Genomic DNA, 14,289 nt, shown 5'->3' with positions numbered 1-14,289 from the left:
TGCAAAAGCTAAAATCACGGGAAATTGTAAACGTTTAAAATAAAATAATTTTGGTTTGACTCAATGATATTATTCCTTACTTTTTTTACAGGCAGTCTTATTTCATTGTACAATCAAGGTTGATTAATATTACCCAGCATAATGACAATTGATCCCACTTTTAATTGTGAATTGTTAGGTAGACGTCCAGACAATTCCAGTGAATTTAAAAAATGTGTAGGATAGTTGACTACGTCATCCTGATTTATAACTGTCAACTGATTTGAACGAAAACAACTTTCCTAAAAGAAAATTTAGAATAATTAAACTGAATGTACATATAAAATTTCATAAAAATCGGTGAAGCGGTTTCAGTGAAGTATGGCAACCAACTCTGTGCCACTAAAATAGAGGTTAATAATGGAAGGGTGGAAATTAAGGGCTTTATATATTTTCTAATATTACATCATAAAAAAATTTAAATTTTAAATTTTATACAAAAAAATGTTTAAGGTGAACTACGTATATCCGAAGATAAACAGATTTCTACGTTAAATAAGCTTGTCGTTAATAAATCTACTTCTACTAAAACTATTGCTCATGTTTGTTAAGAAGATCGGAAAACAATTTTAAAGATTCTGAAAAGAAATAAATTTCATCTTTACAAAATAAAAATTGTTCAATAATTACACAGAATCTTAATTATAAATCCGTAAACTAATTTTTCGAAACCAAATTCAGATTTCTGCTTTAATCTGTGCCTTCTAAGAATTGCAATGCAAAACAGACGTTGATAAAGATGTTATTAGAGACATGGGGAATCTAAAATTGAATTTCACAACATATCTCCTTAACTAAGCAAATATCCTTAGCGAATTGGTTTCTAGTACTCATAAAGAGTGTACCGGAATAAAAGGAAAAAGACAGTTAGAATTTGATTTCATGTATAGTGCGTCTGTATATGCGCTTATACGTATTTCACCCTAAAAGGGATCTTCAGAACGGTTATTCATAGACGCTCTGAACGTGAAAATAAATCTTCATTGTCTTGGGAAGCAACTCTAACATGGCTTCGTATGGACGCAAATAGCGACATCTAATAATAAATCCGTATCCGTAGTATACGGATTTATTATCAGATGTCGCGGATTTCTCAAGAAAAGTGTAAATACATAAGTATTTTCTAAAAAAAATATGTTGTTGGAATACCGACAATACAAGAAAATTTAATTATTATTTAATAAACAAGTTAGTTGATAATTGCAGAATCTATTTAATCTCTTAAAAATTGACAAAAACATTCTTCTTCTGACTTTTCAAATAATATACGTTCAGATAGAAGATATATCATTTTATATGAAACACATTTCAAAAATTTGACTGGTCTATTTCTTAACTGTTTACATGTTTTGGCAAAGGTTAAGGTTCTAGGGAAAATGTAATGTTGTCAGCGTGTATGAGTTAACTTAAAGTTATCTGCAATGTTGTAGTTTATATCTTTTTCTATTGGTAGATATGTCCAAGATTAACAATTTTGTCGCAGATTAAGGCGATGTAATTGGCAACAACGCCATTGCTTGGGTAGTTATTTAATTGTATGATATCTGTAAGTCAGTTTTATAAGCGCACTGACAGGGTTTTTATAAAGCAGAGAACATAATTGTTTGTAATGTTATTAGTGGATGATGTCTAGTCGGACAGTAGTAATAGTATACCGTGTATCAAAAAGTAGTTACATTATGTAGTATTTTGATAACAGTTTCCAAAGCTAATGTGTACAGAGTAATTAAAACAGACGATCAAACTAACAATAATATCACTTTTAAGGTTGAGATAAAAAGAAGAAAATAAATAAAATTGGATGATAAAATCAAACAGGCCATTTGTCGTATAGTGCGTAAATTTTATTTTAGAGAGGAATGATTGCTTTTATAACTTAAACATCATTTTTAAATATCAAATATGTAATTCAAAGTTAATCAAACTATATTTAGGATTTTTACCCACATATTTAGTGGATTCAAACATGTACATGCAGAGAGCACTGATGATGGAATAGTTATTCCGAAAATGTTCCGTGATGTAGCCCGATAGGATTTTTTAATAATTTACCTTTTATAAAAGACATTTTTTATATTAAATAATAGTGGTTATAAGACGCATCGCTGTTGCATACTGTCGCAACCCTTGTTTAGTATAGACAAGTTCATAGTATTTGTGTATTTTGTAAGAATATCTATGACATTTTTTACTCCAATATGACGAAATAATTATACTGAAATAGTAAAACATAATTAGACCGATTTATTGTACGAAATTAATGATATTTCGTAACTTTTTACTAAAACCTGTGAATATGGACGAGATTATATTAACATACAGTTAAAGATATGATGAACGTAACACTATACTGGACAATTTACTTAATAAACTTTAAGAGTTAGATAAAAGTAATATATTTTTAGTTTACTTAAGAGTTATTTAGGAAGAAAACTATCAAATATTATGAAACACTGAAAAAGACAACTATTTCATTCTGCGAAAGTGAAAATAATTATATATACTTCAAGTTTATCTTTAAAGAGACCCTATATAATTAATGAGAATTACTAAGACTAATTAAAGAGAGGAAAATATTTCTTGGGTCATGTACTGAGAGGTGAAAGATATGAGCTCATCTGCAGAAATTTTTCGTGCAGCAGTTTCCAAAGCAACAATTGAATTTGGATCGCCAACCTTTGATAGCAGACTGCGCAATAAGAAGAAAGTTTATCCTATTTTAATATTAATTTATGTAGATAAACTTGAATAACAAAACAATTTATTTATTTAACTGTGATTTATTGTCTACATATTTATTAATATTAACCCTCAACTGGTATGATGGACGAAAACACAAGAATTCGGGCCAGACTTGACCAGTATACCTTTAGTGAAATATTTAACCTTATAATTGACAACTGTCAATCAAATTATGCTTGTGGTCAGTTGATGACTATTGATGAAATGCTGGTGGGATTTAGGGGAAGATTTCGATATAAAATGTATATGCCGAATAAACCAAATAAATATGAAATAAAAATAATGTGCTTGTGTGATGCTAAGACAGATTATTTATTGAATGCGTTTATATATGCAAGAAAAGATGATTGTCCTAATCCGAAAAAATTATCCACCCCCACACTTAACGTTTTACAATTTGTACAGCCTACTGTAAACAGTAATCGAAATATCACGGCTGATAACTGGTTTTCATGAGTTGAATTGACCGCCCCGCTTTGTCAACAATTTTTGGATTTACAAACGATCTAACACTCCTATCATGTGCCTAAAAAGCGTAAAGCTGTCATAATGCTGTCTTCACTACACCATATAACTACAATCAACTACAAGGAGGAGTTGACAGCTTGGACCAAAAGTGCGCCTGTTATAATGTAGATCGAAGAAGTAGACGTTGGCCACTGACGATATTTTATGGAAAGATAAATAACTACTACTACTACTATCGGTTCACAGCGTTCTCCGACGCCTTCCGACTCCCAACCTCCATTCTTCTCTATTTAACCATATGCCTGGATGGATTTCTCTTTCCTCTGGTTCTTTTTCAATTCCCTCTCTCCAGCTTCTTCTCGGCCTTCCCTTTTTTCTTCTTCCTTGTGGTGTGCACGTCAAACTCTGTTTCGGAATCCTGTTATCTGGCATTCTCTGTACATTGCCGTACCATATTAACTGTTTTGTTTTTATGTCATCAACTATTGTATGCTTGACTCCCATCATTTCTCGTATTCTCTCATTTGGTATCTGATCTCTTCTTGATTTGCCTGCTAGTCTTCTCCAGAGGTCCATTTCTGTTGCTAGTAATAGTTTCTCTGTTCTGTGTTTCATTGGCCAAACTTCACTGCCATATGTGATTACACTTTTAAGATGGTGTTGTATATGAGTTGTTTGTTCGCTTTAGATATTGTTTAGTCCCACAGAATGCCGTTCATTATGGATATGGCTTTTCTACCCTGTATGTTATTGTCGTTTATAGCAGCATCGAATGTTCCATCTTAAGTTATCTTCATACCCAGGTACTTGTATTCATCACAGTGTTTAATTTCTACCCCATCGTCTAATATAATGGACTGCTTTGTCCCTCGAATACACATGGTTTCAGTTTTCTTAATGTTAACTTCGAGACCCCATTTGTTATATTCTTCTATTAGCTTCCGAGTCATGTAACTCAAGTCGTCATGATCCTGAGCAATCAGTATTTGGTCATCAGCGAAACATAAGGTGTACAGTGTAGTCTCGTCGTTGAGAGGGATTCCCATGCCAGTACATTTTCTTTTCCACAGCTTGAGTGCTTGTTCCAGATAAATTTGGAAAAGGGTAGGCGAAATACAGCAACCCTGCTTTAGTCCTTTCGTGACCTTAAATCCTTCAGGTATCCTTGATCCAGTTTTAATTTTTGCATTCGTTCCATTATACAGACTTTGGACTGCTTTGATAAGACCATGCTTAATGTTGGTTTGCTGTAGGGTTGACTATAGTTTACTGAAGTGTACACTGTCATATTATGCTTTTTGTAAGTCTCTGTATACCAGGTGAACTTCTTTATTGACGGCTGTTTTTTTCTCAATAACTTAATAGAGCATAATAGAGTACAAGTGGTCTACTGTGGATCGCGCAGCTCTAAAACCAGCTTGCTCCTCTGCTTCGTAATCTCCATAGCCATTTTCTATTTTGTTTTTAATAAGGTTTCGATACATCCCACTTATTGTGCTGCTTACCGCAATTCCTCTGTAATTTTCACACTGATTCTTGCTGTCCTTTTTGTGTATAGTTGACATGATAGATAGATAAAAACAAGAAAATTAGAATATCTCGGACATATTACACGTGGAGAGAAATACACCTTGCTCCAACTGATTATGCAGGGAAAGATCCAAGGAAAGAGAAGCATAGGGAGGCGTAGAATGTCATGGCTGCGCAACCTGAGAGAGTGGTACGGATGTACATCAAATGAACTTTTCAGAGCAGCCGTCTCAAAAGTCCGAATAGCTATGATGATTGCCGACCTCCGCCGCGGAGATGGCACTTGAAGAAGAAGAAGAGATGATAGATAATTTTCATTCTTTTGGTAATTCGGCCCCATTCAAGCAGTCTTGAAAGAGTTTTCTTAACTGTTCCTGAAGTTTGTCTGTTCCGGCTTTCATTAGTTCTGCAGGGATGTCACCAGGACCAGGGGATTTTTCATTTTTCAGTGATTTGGTTATTTCTTCCATCTCTGATTTACTTATTTGTAATGTTGATGAATTTATACGTATATCTATCGTGTTGTCTTCCATGTTAGTAAATTCTGGTCTTTGTTCTGTTAGTAATTTTTTGAAATATTCTTCCGATTTTTTGGGATAGGGGAATATATTGGGGAATATATTTTTTTTTTATTATTTCTAATACTTTTAATCAATCTCCAACTCTCTGTGCTTCTTCTACCTCCTACGTAGGTGTGATATTTTGGCAGTTCTCTTCCCATGATTCGTTCTTTTTTTGTTGTCTTTTTCCTTAGTATGGCTTCTGCTTCTTTGTACATTGTTTTATCGTTTTCTGTTTTTGTTGTTAATAATGTTTGGTATTTCCGACGTTTATCTCTAATTTCCTTCTCTATTTCTTCATCGCACCAGTACGGTTTTATTCCTTTATGGTTTTTGTCACATTTCCCCAGTGCTTCTTCTGCTGCTAAATGAATCGACCTTTTGATGTGTTCATAGTGTTCTTCGGTATTTTCAAAACTACCCATTTCTAATTTTTGGTCTAATCGTTTTTTATACAAAAGCTTTACACTCTTATGGTTTAAACTGTCTAGATTGTACCGTACTTGTTTTATTAACTGATTTGACTCGATGTGCCCTTTTTCTTTTTCGTATCTGTTTGGGAGTACTGTTTTAACTTTTAGTAGGTGATGATCGGTGCCACATGATCTGGCTACTCGCACATCTTGTATTTTAATTGTAGTTCTCTGTCTTACAATGCTATAATCTATTATAGATTTTAGATTTCTGGTCTGTTGTATCCACGTGTATTTGTGTACATCGCGATGTGGATAAAATCTATTTAATATTTTTAAGTTATTTTGTGTGCATGTTGTTATTAATCTGGTTCCATTATCATTTCTGGTATTTTCAGAGTGTGTTACCACTTTGTTGTTTAATTCCCGTCGAACTCCGCTGTTAAAGTCTCCTAGAAGTATGATCTCCCTAGATGTTCCTACTTTTATAATTTTATCGTTCAGTTGTTCGAAAAATGCATCTTTAATGTTGACCAATGCGTCCTCATTAATTCCATATACACCAAGTATGGCTATTCTGCTTCGTTTTATGGTGATGTTCATTTTTATCAATCTCTGATTAATTGCTTCCCAAGAGGTACTATGTCTTCTTAAAGTTTTGCGAATAACAATAGCAACACCTTGTTGTGCTCTTTGGTCTTTAGTTACTCCACTATAGAACAGGTTATAGTGACCCCACTTTTCAGAACCTATACCCTTCTTTTTAGTTGCTGTAAGCACCGCGATATCTATCTCTGCATTTTTGAGTTCTGACATGATTTCTGGTATTTTTCGGGAGATACACTGCACATTCCATATACTAAAATTCATTAATCGTTTTCTTTGCTGTTTCCAATCTTTTGTTCCGAGGCTTTTGTTAGGCTTCTTAACATTGTATGTATTTTATGAGTACCGAGGAGTTGGCCCGGTGCCACAACCCCCAAACTGGAGGGCCAGGGATTTTACATCAGAGTATCCTTCTCCTATGCGAGTTGCTTCCACTACAGCTAGAGAGTCACACCTACCCTTCGATTTTAAACAAGCCCTAAAACTAGGGGCTGCGACTTCCGTCCTCCAGACCGTTGTATAGGTCTTCTTCTCGCCCTGGATGCCGTTGTGGACTTCATCCGTGACCCTGGACAAGGAACCCTTAGCAGGTACTAGTTTCCCGGGTCAGAAACACCTGGAATCTGCGGAAGGCAGGGATTGATTCATTTTCCCTGATAGGACTATCCAAGAAGGAGTTCCTACCCATACCCGAGGAAAGATAAATAATATGGTTGTAAATTCTCACGCTATTTATAACAGTACTGTAGATACTAGTAAGACAATGGACAGGCAACAATTTATTATTTCTTTAGGAAGAGAACTTATCAAGGACCATCTTCAAATGAGGACTGAAATAAGAAATATTTCAATTGACCTTCGAGGCATAATAAGGCGTTTTATTGGACTACCTGCAGAACAACCCAGACAAGATAATCCCCATGACAAGAAAACACGGCGATGTCACATGTGTTCTAACGATAACAAACATCCTAAAATGTGCTCAGTATGTACTAAAGGTATTTGTAAGGAGAATAGCATTGAAGTAGTAAAATGTTTGCAGTGTGCGGCGGATTAAGTCTTCAAATAATTTCAAGGTACAAAATACCCTAGACTTTTTGACTAAAATTCTTAATATTTTATTTCCTTTTTTACAGGATGAAAAAAATAAGTTGGAAGAAGGAGTGCCTAATTATATTAAATATTTCAATTATTATTTAGTTAGTTTTCGTATAACCGTACAAGAAATACAATGTTTAAGAATAATTCATAATAATTAGGTGCATGTTCTGTTTTCATTTATTTTCTTGTTTTATATGTTTTCTAAAGGTTATAATAAAATAATCTAATTTAAAAATAAAATATCTTGCGTATTTAAAATAGTGTAGGTTTTTTATTCATGGGTCACCATTGACCTAGCATACCTATATATATACAAGGATTTCCACAGTTTTCACTGTATTCCTTCACTCAACCGTTTTCTCCAATTTTTCCTGTTTAGCCAGTCCCCTTCCTGTAGGTTTCTTCTACTCATTGCTTCGTCCACCTCATCTCTGAAAGATCTTCGGGGTCTGCCTCTCTTTCTTCTTCCTATCGGGCTCCACTCTGTTATTCTATTTATCCTACGATTTTGGTCTGCTCTTCTGACATGTCCGTACCATGTTAATCTCTTCTGTTCGATGTAGTCTATTATGTCGGAGTTCATTCCCATTCTCGTCTTAATCTCCATGTTATTTATTCTGTCTCTTCTTGTTACTCTGCAGCTTCTGCTTAGGAATTCCATCTCTGTTGCTCTTATTTTGTTTTTGGTTTTCTTATTTATTGTCCAATTTTCACACCCATAAGTGAGGATACTTCTTGTCATGGTATTATATATTTTTTTTTGTTTTCATGCTGATGTTCTTATCCCATAGTACCGGGTTCAATTTTCGTATGCAGTCTCTTGTTTGTCCTAGTCTATTTTTTATCTCTTCCTCCGTTGTTCCTTTGTTTGATATTATGAAACCTAAATACTTATACTTGTCTGTTCCTTTGATTTGTTTACCTTCGTCTATTTCCAGCTGTTTTATTTCTGTATTCTCCGTTGTTGGGTATTCGGTTTTCTTTAGGTTTATTTCCATCCCATTCTTTGTATATTCCTGCTCCAGTTTTCTCATCATAAAACTGAGGTCATCCTCGTCTTATGCGATCACTATTTGGTCGTCGGCAAAACTTAGCGTATATAGATATTCGTTCCTTACTGGTATACCCATTCCTTCGCACTTTCTTTTCCATGGTTTCAGGGTTTTTTCCAGGAATATTTTGAACAGGGTAAGGGATGTGGAGCAACCCTGTAGTAGTCCCTTTGTCGTCTTAAATGGCCTGCATATTCTATTGCCCGTTTTGATAGCTACTTCGTTATTCTTGTAGAGTGCTTTTACCGCGTTTATTAATCTTCGTGGAACTTCGATGTCTTCCATTGCTTCCCATAGCTTGGTTCTAGGTATTGAGTCATATGCCTTCTTAAGATCAACAAAAGCCAGATGGACGGATCTATTTTTGACCATTCTTTTCTCTATTAGTTGTTCGACCGTGTAAATGTGATCTAAGCATGCTTTCCCCGCTGTGAAACCTGCCTGGTCTTCTCCGATTTTATCTTGTATATATATTTCTAATTTTTCCTTTATGGTCTTTCCATACAGTCTGCCTATAGACGATATAATGCTGATTCCCCGATAGTTTTCGCAGTTTTTTCTATTTCCTTTCTTGCTAGCATACGACTAACTAGACTAGCATACCTTAAAAAGCTGACCTAGCATACCTTAAAAAGATAATTAAATCACCATACCATTTAAGGGGTTAGTGTAACATAAAGCAATATTAGTCCAGTAATTCGGGCGGAAAATAGAAACCTACCTCCTAATCCTGTCCAACCACACTTCCGTTTTGAAAAATTAAGGTTTGAATCACTTAAAACATGGGGTGTTCACACCAAGACATACATTTTAATCGGTGATATCCCCATGGTTTCTTACAATGCAGAAGTTTATAAAAAACAAGAATATTTATTAAAAAAAGGACCACATTTTTGTACTTAATTATTTTTACGTATATATTATAGTTTTTAGTTAGTTCGAAAAAAACATTTTTTTAGAAATTTTCAAAATAGACGATACAATTTAATATCTTTTTTCAAAAATAATGTAGGTATTTAAACCAATTAAACTATTGGATCTAATAAAAAACAACAAAATAAAATGTAGAGAAAAAAAAACGAATAATTTTAATTCTGGGGGATATAAGCTTAATAAGAAAGGGCAGTATACTGCCTTTTTTTCCTTAAAGTATTCGAAGAGTTCATCTTTAACGAGCTGCTTACTCAGTCTACATGCAAATTTTGTAGTACTTATTTTTTTGTAGTGCTTATTTTTAGGGAATTTTCATAGACTATTAAAAACTTTTGTATCATTAGCTCCAAAAAAAAATCAATTTTTAAAACCATTTTCTTACTTTTTATCGTTGAATACTTTGATCCAAATATTCTCAAAAATAATATCTCCTTTTACCGACCATATTTCACTTAGTATTGTATCTAGAATATCTAGAAAAAATTAATCTCATTTTTCTTTTATAAAATTCATTTTTGTTTTGCAAATTTTTTTGACCAAAAGCCTATTTTTTATATTATTTATGAGAAACCGTTAAAAAACGTGAATTTTTTTTAATAAAAATACGCTGTTTTCAATCATAAATAACTCAAACAGTAATACCTTTCTGAAAAAAATTCTGAAATAATTCCTTAATCGATTTACGTCTCATTATCTTGAGCAAAAGATTGTCACCTCCGACAAGGAGTGGAAACCACCCCTGTGTGGAAGCACACATTATCGTTATATAAATTTTGTTATTTAAGCATCAACTTTCCTATCAACTCACCAAATTTCAAGTAAATCGGCTTAGTCCGACAAAATTGGAAGGTGAAGTGATTGGAGTATAAATAATAATATCTACATATTACACGATGTGACAAAACGTGATTTCCTAAAATAGATACGTAAACTTGCGATAGTACTACTGAGAATATGTGAATGTGATATTCAGGAAATAACTATTATATTATTTTTAACGATATAATATCAATTGCGTTTATTTTCAAAATTTCCAATTTATACTTCTCCTCTGAGATACGTTAACTAAAAACGAATGGCTGAAATATTTAAGAGCTACTTTTGATTATTGCTTGAGGATAAACGCCAAATAAAATTCATATTAGAAAAAACGTGTATTAAAAATGTTTGAAAATAAAAACATTCGCGTGTTGAATCTCTACGAGAGACGAGCCAAAAAGCTCGGGTTGGTTGGGAATAATATTCCCATGAGATTCTTTGGCATGATAACTTTCCCCAAAATAGGGTTCAAGAGGTCGCCTAAGCGATGAAAGTTGTTCCAATTTTTTTTAAATACCTAATCTTTTTTAAACAAACTGTAACAATTTTTTTAAAAAGGCCCAGACAATTTTTATTTGATTATTCTGAACAAAATAGGTCTCTTGTAAGTTTTCTGTAAACTTGATCGTTTTCTTCAAGTCATAAACAATTTTTAACGAAAAAAAACGCAAAATTACGATTTTTAAGGCTCAAAACACAACTGAAAAATATCATTTTTGAATTCACCAAGGACCTAAATTCAAGTTCAAACCTTCTTTTGTCTTCTTTAGCTTAGTCTTATTAGTTTTATCTTATTTTATTTTAAAACTTTTTTTTAATCGTTAATGAAGCCCTTATGACAGGACAGGCGCTCGGGCTGTGGCGTATATAAGAGATAGAAATAAGTTCTAAGGCACAAATTATTTCTGGTTTGTGTTTTCATTTGAAAAAAAAACAAATTTAAACAAAAATTGAACAACTCTTAGTTTTCTGGACAAACCCGAGCTTTTTGCCTTGTCTAGAGTTGAAAAGTAACTTGAAAAGAAACAAGTACCATTGCTACAAGTTGCAAAAACTCAGGAAATTTTCCCTGTTGATTATAAACCACAGATGGTGTTCTGTGAGAATATAATGGAAGGCACTAATCGTGACAAAGATTTTATGAAAAAAATCTTGTTTACAGATGTCATCTTTTTTTTAAATGGCCATCGCAATCGTTTCCTTATAAATCATAATACCGTCAAAAAGTTGAAGTCTGTGTTGGTATTTTAGGTGACAACGTAATTGGCCTTTGTTCATTGCGGGCACTTTGTGTCGTCGTTAATACCTAGACCTCCTGAGAAATCACATAATTGCAGCAGTTCGAGCATTACCTATTAATAAGGATGAAATTTGGTTGCAGCAGGACAGCTGTAGAGTCCTGCTGAATAAAGTTGCTAAACACCCGAAATGCTGTCAAACACCCGAACACAATTATACAATAGCTTGGGCTACTGCTTAGAAAGTAAGGATTTGTATAATATAAAATTGAACTCCGGTTTCCACGTAATGTAAATTGTCTAAAAATGAAAGCTGTCTATTCAACTTGAAAACAATGAAATGTCGTTAGAGGTTTTTTGACCAAGAAACTTGATTGTTTTGTTTAGTAAAAGAAAGCGCAGCGAGTCATTAGGAAATTTTGACTAGAGGTAGAGAGAAGATGGTAAGATATGTTTGTTTTAAGTGATTTGACTGTATCAAGAGAGATATTTTAAGAAGGAAGAGGAAAGAGAAGTTCGTTTGGTTTCTTAAAGAAAGAAAACAAGAAGGAGTCTAAGATAGAACTACAAGAGAAAAGGTTGTTCCTGTGATAAGAGAAAAGGTGTTTTTACGTTGAGCGATGAAGTAGTGAATCGTGAAAGAAATTTTGTGAATTTGTTTGTGGCAGCATAAAACCTGAGTGTAAGCAGAGATCTTTAAATCCACAATTAGTAAGTTTTTCTTTTAATTTAAAAATTATTTGAGGTGAGGCCGCATATGTTTGGTATCGAAAGTAAACGAGATCAGGAGAGTTGGAGAAACAGCATAAGGAGAAACAACTTAAAGTTTAGTTTTGTTTTATTGAAAACAAAAGTATATCTTTTGTTTTTTATCTAGAGATTCAAAGCGAATTTTTGTTTTGGATATTTGATTGAATAGACACAAATTTTTTTTATAAATTTATAGGACCAAAGAGAACATTAGGATCATATGATCTACTTTTTTTATATTGATAATTATATGGTATAATCTTGTTTTTTCTTCTTCTTGATGTGCCTATCCGTTACGAATGTTGGCGATCATCATGGCAATATTTATCTTATCTGCAGCAGCGCGGAAAAGCTGCACATATGTTGTATTGAACCAGATTCTGGGGTTCTTTAACCAAGATGTTCTTCTTCTTCCTGGACCTCGTTTTCCAAATATTTTTCATTGCAGGATGCCTTAAAAATGAGCATATCTGGATTCATTTCGCATAATATGTCCTAAGAACTGTAACTTTCGAGATTTGCTGGTGGTCAGTACCTCTCGGTTCCTATTCATTCTTCTGAGGACCTCCTCATTTGTGACTCGGTCAGTCCACGGGATCTTAAGCATTCTCTGATATAGCCACATCTCAAATACTTCCAGTTTTCTGCACATATCTTCGTTCAAGGTCCACGATTCAACACTATAAAAAAGGACGGAGAAGACGTAGCATCACAGCATTCTTACTTTTGTATCAAGAGAGAGGTTGTGACTCGAAGAAGGCCCCCATCCGATTGAAGGTGGATGTAGCTTTTCCGATGCGTGCTCTAATCTCCTGGTTGTTGATCCATTCTTCATTTATTATGGTGCCTAGGTAGTTGTAGTACGTCATTCTTTCTACAGGGGATTGGTTGACGTAGAGATTTGCTGTCTGATTCCAGTAGAGACTTCTAATTATTTTTAGATCTTGGTTGTTAATTCCTGTTTCTTTTAGTATTTGCATCATCTTGGCGTGCTGTATTCCATCAAACGCTTTCTCGTAATTAACCAGACATGCGTAAACGTCGCAGTTGACGTCTCTGCATCTCTGGAATAAAACTTGTACTGAGAAGAAAGCCTCTCTAGTATAAACAGCATTTGTGAACCCGAGCTGGTTGGGAGAAATTTGACTTTCACACAGCTTGTAGATTCTCTTATGAATTATCTTTAGGAACAATTTTAGGAGATGACTCATGAGGCTTATAGTACGGTAATCTTCACATTTTTTGGCTCCTGGTTTTTTTGCAAGTGCAATAAACTCAGATTTTAGCCATTCTGTTGGTATTTCTCCAGAGTTGTATGTGTTGTTGAATATCTTATTGCTATTGATGAGTTTTCCATTAGTTTGAGTAGTTCTGCTTGTTTTTTATGTAAATCTAATTGTATACGTCCGATATATTTGATTTTCTATGGTTTAATATATTGATAACAGGTACATACTTGTAAGTACAACATAATTGATACTAAGCCACTGAAATAAGTTCTGAGATTATATCTTCTCTGTAGCATGTCTCCGATATGCTCTATTATGAGGATATTCTTTTCTATGACGAAATATGACCTAAGTATAATAGCATTTATAAATACGCCAAAAAGTTTCATTGAGAAGATTTTATAGCGTTTTGCTTCAAAATATCGTTTGATTAATACTTTATTTAACCAGCTAAATTCACTCATTCTTTACAAAAATTCTGTTATATGCAAATAGTTCATCAGATGTTAAAGTTCATTGTCTATTCGTTGATAAGTACATATAAGTAAAAATAAGTAAATGGTGGTAATCTTTTAAAATAATTATTTACCTTTAAATTGCATATAAAAGGTATTTTTTTAATTATCTAAACGAAATATCCAGAACTTGTACCACAAGCCATAGATAAAATTGTAATCGTTCTTATCCATATAACTACATCATATTGTGGTCAACTGAACGGAAATTTTATTGCATTATACTCATTACAATGATTTTAAACAGTATTTTAACTAATCACTATAATTTTGCTTTTCATTTAAAGGCGAAGA

Source organism: Diabrotica undecimpunctata, chromosome 1, assembly GCF_040954645.1.
Source record: "Diabrotica undecimpunctata isolate CICGRU chromosome 1, icDiaUnde3, whole genome shotgun sequence".
Classification (NCBI taxonomy): domain Eukaryota; kingdom Metazoa; phylum Arthropoda; class Insecta; order Coleoptera; family Chrysomelidae; genus Diabrotica; species Diabrotica undecimpunctata.
Note: the sequence above shows the minus strand (reverse complement) of the source record.